The sequence below is a fragment of the Pantherophis guttatus genome, chromosome 7 (genome assembly GCF_059756535.1).
Source record: "Pantherophis guttatus breed Tessera chromosome 7, ASM5975653v1, whole genome shotgun sequence".
Taxonomy (NCBI): domain Eukaryota; kingdom Metazoa; phylum Chordata; class Lepidosauria; order Squamata; family Colubridae; genus Pantherophis; species Pantherophis guttatus.
In genome coordinates this window covers 35,413,910-35,419,937 of record NC_142069.1, presented here as the reverse complement: position 1 = coordinate 35,419,937, position 6,028 = coordinate 35,413,910, and the positions used below count along the sequence as shown (strand labels likewise).

At 39.0% G+C, this 6,028-nt stretch overlaps 1 protein-coding gene across 4 annotated transcripts in view; it reads left to right on the top strand.

Moving 5' to 3' along the window:
- The first annotated feature begins 1,169 nt into the window (after positions 1-1,169).
- Positions 1,170-6,028, top strand: part of ANO4 (anoctamin 4) — an 84,218-nt gene continuing 79,359 nt past the window's right edge. For 2 of the 4 annotated variants that reach the window (XM_034403157.2, XM_034403159.2), the window contains exon 1: positions 1,170-1,312. The gene's annotated coding sequence lies outside the window, so the exon portion shown is untranslated. Of the gene's footprint in view, positions 1,313-1,427; positions 1,543-6,028 lie in introns of those variants that run through there. The other 2 variants (XM_034403155.3, XM_087873952.1) reach the window with 2 other exon arrangements.

Here is a 6,028-nt window from a genome sequence, read left to right as displayed (position 1 = left end):
CCCAACCAGGTCTCTGTAAGGCCCGCCAGGTCTGCTCTCCCCTCTTGAATTAGTTCAAGATATATTTTAAAATATATTTTCTTAAGTGTCAGATCTCTGATTGCAAAATTATTCCATTAGCCTTTGAAACGGATAAATCACTATTTTACGAATTGCACCTGCAGCAATATGGAAACTATGTTTCATGTGTCAAAACATTCTATTTTAGATTTAAATCCAGGTACTTTTGCTAATATTATTAAGTTTATTTTTAAGTGAGTGAAATATGCTATTATATTGTAAAAAGTTATTCGGAATCTGAAATTCTAACCTTTTACCTTACAGTTGAGAAGCAAGATTGTAGTTATAGTTATATAATTTTTTAAAGTATCAGATAACTTAAAAAAAAACAAGTCTATTTTTTAATGGTACCCATATACTTCCATTCAAGACATATACACTTTTCTTATTTCTCCAGTAAAAATAATTTTATTTTGCATGCAAATGTGTAAGCCATATTCTCATTTTAGTTTCCATGGTGTACAAAATAAGAATTAAACCGAATCCAGGCTTTCTGGATGAATTCAGTTGAAAATGCATGCATGCATATTGCATCCGGGCTGAAGGATGCCTAGTTTGTTATGACCCTGGATCTCTGGTTGTGATGTGATTGCAGGGACTTGTACAGTATTTGCAGGGCAAAAAGAAAAAAAACAAAGCCTAACGGCCCTACTGCAAGACGTGTATTTATTTTCTGTAAGATATTTAAACGTGCTCATTCTGCTTTTCTGCCTGTAACACCTCGTCCTCTCCGTGACTCCGGGATGACTGCCGCGTAGGGGAGAAATAGTGCGGTTGACACCAAATCATTCGGACCGCGGGGGCTTCGGATCCCCTCCTCAGATAGCAGGGCCAGCGGGCAGCCAGCGAACGCCTTCGGGAGGCCAGCAGTCTTCCGACCCCAGCCTGGGAAAGGTGTGGTCGCCTCAGTGCCGGGCTGCCAGCACTCTTGGCAACGGCCGGTCGAGCAAGAAGCCTAATGCTGGCGGGGTCGTTTCCGCCACTTTTCCCCCCGCTCCACAGAGGGGCGCGCGCCTCCGCCTCTCCCCTACACTAAACACACACATTCACACACACATAGACAAACGCAGGCGCGCGCAAATAGTCGCGAGCTTAGGAAGGCGGCAGGGCAAAGCGAGAATCCCCACCGCGGAGCTTCGGCGTGTGTCCCGGCGAGGGAGGACCCAATTGCCTGCGTTTAGCTGCAGTGCTCCAGGGGCAGAGCCCTGCGCCCAACGTTGGCCACTGCCGCACCGCGAATCGCCGCTGACAGGTTTGGTAGATAGTGGAAAGGCTTCCCTGTTGCCGCGCGGTGTGTGTTTGTGCATGTGTGTGTGTGTGTTTGTGAGTCTCGCTTCGCGCCTCCTTCGCTTTGCCTCTTGTCCTCCAGATGACTATTTGCCGGAGCTTTGCCTGAATCTCGTCCCGTTAAGATCGCCTTTCTAAAGGACGCCTCCTTTTCCTAAACTGCTTTTTTTCCCCTCCGCTGTTCCGATTCGTGTGGTAAGTGGCGGGTGTGCATAGATGGAGGTGTATTTGCTGCAGTGCTCTCTAGCTCTACCTCCCTTCCCTCCTCTTCCTCCTCCTCGCTCTCACCCCTCCGGATCACTTAAGCCTCGCGCCCTTCCTTTGCTGGCCCATTTTCTTCAGGTGCTTTGATTGAAGTCAATGCAGTTGACTCTTCTGATTTTGATCCTCGCAACCCCGCCGAAGCCCCTTGCCCGAAATCCTTTTTGTCCTTGACGGAGGAGGCATGGAACAAGCGCCGGTTTGCTGTGCTGGAACAATACAGAGAAATCCCGCGGAAATAAAATGGTGTGTTTGCGGAGCGGAGGGGGATGTTACTGCTGGTTTCTGTATGCCGGATTACAGTCCATTCCCCAGAGCAAAATATCCTCGGGCTGCAAAGAACAGGGAAGGAAAGCAACTCGCGTAATTCCAGGACATTAAGAAGTGGGGAGGGTGAGACAGATATGCGCGCACACACACACAAACACACACACACACACACACGTGTTCTCATCGGCACTTGGTCCCTGTCATTAAAGACAGTTCCTTAACGCGGCTGCACTACTAAGTACAAATATCGGGGGGGGGGGGACTTAACAGACATTGAATGGACGTGTGTGTGTGTGTGTGTTTGTGTGAGTGAAGGGTGAAGTCAATATTAGAAAGGAAAGCTATTTGATCCAGTAGATTGTGTAGATTTGTAATCGTGCGGTTGTTTTGTTTTTAATCTGAAAAGTTGAAATGTGTTGCAGCTCTTCATGAAGAAAGAACAGGGTACATAATGGAGAATGTAATTGTTTTGACCCTACTTTTGTCAGTTAGTGCAACTTTAACTTGAATATCAGGAGTGTTTAGTAAAAAGCAGAACTGAATCATTATACAGTACAGAACAGCAGTTTTTTGGAATAGTAAATCCTCACATTTTCCTTCTTGTTTCCTGTTTAAAAAAAAAATGTACATAATTTACTATGAAATCATATATCACAATATTTTTCCACTATGTATTAACAATTTCAATGAGATCATTTATCATAAACAATAATAAACCCTCAAAGTGCCACAAAATAAAAACTAGGACTTTATTTCAGGTATTATGAATTTAATGTATAGTACTTGGATCAAAGATATGTTGGTAGAAATCCATGTGCTTTCTGTCAAAAGTATTTATTGTTTTTCATATGAATCATTCTTCCACCAGCATAATTGGCTCCAGGGCAATTGAGGGTCACATTGTACTGGCTGCTTCACAGAGGACCACAGTTGCCAGCTTGGATAGCATACATCACACTTAGGAAAAGAAATGCCTGCCCATATTTTACCTATGTTTGATTCCCTCCTTTCTCTGGAGGCTTGAGGGCAGAGTTGCAAGATTTGGGTTGCAGACATTTAGACAATCACTAAATGACATCAAAGGGACAGAAAACACCAACTCTTTGCTGCCATTTAGTGATCTCTTGGATTTGTGCTGTGGAGACTCAGTAGCTACACTGTTCTGTATGGTAAAAGTAAAAGAAAAAAAAAAAAGTAAAAAAGAGCCTTGGTAGTACAGTGGTTTAATGCACCCTGTTATTAACACAGCTGCCTGCAATTTCTGCAGGTTCGAATCTTACCAGGCTCAAGGTTGATTCAGCCTTCCATCCTTTCTAAGGTAGGTTAAATGAGGACCCAGTTTGTGGGGGCAATAAGCTGACTTTGTATAAAATATACAAAAGTATGAAGGCTATTGCTTAACGCATTGTAAGCCGCCCTGAGTCTCCGGAGAAGGGCGGCATATAAATCAAATTAAAAAAAAAAAAAAGTAAGTACTTCCTAATTAGCATCAACTAGTGGTTACCATATTCATAATCCAAGTCATGTTCTTGGCTCAACTACAAAAGGGGTTTGCCCCTGCCTTCTTCCTGATTTTTTTTATGGTTGAGTTGAAAAAGTTATGGTTAAGTTGATCCTGGTGTCATGCATACGGTACATAGTCATTCCAGGTAAAATGGGAAATCATTTTCTGTTGAATAATTTACAATTATTCTGTTGAATAATTGTAAATGGGATACAAATGTACATTGAAGCAACATGTTTTATTAGTCTTACTATAAGATTGTTTTATTTTTAAGAACCTTTCTTCAGAAAAAGATTGTTGCTTGAAAAATGGGATTAGAGATGTTTTAAAATCTGAATTGCAGTAATAATTTTAACATTAATGTAGAAAGGGGGGTAAGCAAGGCATGTAACAATTTTGTAAAACAAAAATGGGAACTTCCTCTGCTGTGGCAAATTTAAGCGTGCATGTACTTCAGAAAAATCAAATTTTAAACTATAGGGATCTAAAATACAATTCCTAAATTGTAGATAAAACAGCCTTTGGAGTTTGTTAATAGGATTAGTAGAATTTTAGTGTATCGCCAACTTACACTAGGTATAGTGTGAAAGTATTATTTTCAGTGTATTTATTTGTCAGAATACTAACAAAATGAATAGTTCTTATATGTCCCAACAAGAAATGTGTTTATGTACTTCACAGTTAGTGCATGGGATGGAAATTGTGTTTTGCTCAGGTGAACTATGTCTATTTTATGCTATACTCAAAGGATTGCTCTGTATCACTATATTTTTATTCCATTACTGAAACCCAGAGAAACTTAGTATAACCCATCAACATGATATCTTAAAATGGTAGCAGATAAAATTTCATCTACAGAGCCTATTTTGTATAACTTTTATTAAAATACTATTGAGTTAGAGAAACACCTGCAGGAGATTGTCAAGATCAAACAAAGCATCCTGTCAAAAGCAATAAAATTATTTTTATATAATCAAAATGATTTATCATATAATTTATTGAAAGACAGAAAACTGTTTACTGTGATATGTTCTCTTCCTATTGCATGTAGTGACCAGCTAATAAGTATAACAGCAGCAATACGTATATAAGCAAGAAACTCCTTGTTTCTATTTTTAACAGTTACCATGAGGATTCTTCCTTTGTTACATTTCAATACAACAAAGCCTTCTCCTGTACAATTCATCTATGAGTTAAACTATGATTCTTATTAACCCTAAACAACATGGGTCATGCTGACTAGAGATTATGGGAACTGTGACCCAAAATGCAATAAGGGCATCAGATTGGAGAAGAGTCGTCAAATAAAAGAAAGCTTTGGCAGGTCAGGCAGATGAGTGGATTGAAAAAAGAACATGAACAGTGATTCCTTTTCAGTTTTGTGAAATGGAGTTCATTGTTATTATGGGCACAGTTGAATAAATCCAGCTCTTCACTCACTACTTATTTGATTGGTATAGTCATTCATCTCACATTTGTGACTATGGGCAGCTCATATAATTAATCAACAAAGCAACAAAAAAATAAAAATGGGCATTACAACTCTTCAGCTAGTTCAGTACTAGCTTTTGTCTAGTTGTGCAGGCAATCCTCAACTTACAACAGTTCATTTTCAGTTGCTGTTCAAAGTTACAACAACACTGAAAAAATTGTCAGTTATGACCATTTTTCATACGATCATTGCATGGTCACATGATCAAAATTCAGATGCTTGGCAACTAACTCATATTTATAATGGTTGCAGTGTCTGGGGGATCATGTGATCACTTTTTGTAATCTTCTGACAAGTAAAGTCAATGGGGAAGCCAGATTCACTTAACAACCAAGTTACTAATTTAAGAACTGCATAAATTCACTTAATAATTGTGGCAAGAAAGGTCATAAAATGGGACAAAATTGACTAAATGACTGACTCACTTAACAGAAATTTTGGACTCAATTGTGGTTTTAAATCGAAGACTACTTGTACTAGACACAAGCTAGTATTATGTGCTACATTGTTATCCCAACTCTAGCTCTTTGAGTATATATTATTTATTTAATTATTTAAGTGTTCAAATGCTAGCCTCTAGAAATATAATGCTACTTAATATATAGTTTTATATGCTTTAAGTGGTGGGAATGAAGCTGGAGAAAAGGAACAATAATAATAATTATTATTATTAATCAGTTATTATTGGACTCCAATTCTCTTGAGCCCCATCATATCTGACCATCAGTTAAGAAAGATGAAAAAATATCAACAACACATGGAGTTCTGTAGATCTTTCATTCCGTATGTATTGTACACATTATATTCTAGAAAAATGTTGATCAACTAGATCTCTATATGTTAATCCAACTCCAGGTTTTTGTACTCTTTGGTTTTACTATGTTAGGAGACTGATCACTAAGTTGTTTTAGGAGCTACAAGCTAGAATAAAATGGCAAATGTCAATGAAAGTGGTAGTTCTTCCTCTTTTAAGCTTCTTCCTTAAGGCCACCTTTGCCCAGTGAATTAAAACAGAAAAGTGGTAGCTAGTGAGGCTAGAAGAAATAGGATCTTAATCCAGCAACAGCAGCAGCAGCAAGCAGTTAAGGTTCTGCTTCCATCAGGAGCTCTAGAAAAATGTGTGAGACATGAGGATAGAGCATTTATTTCATAAA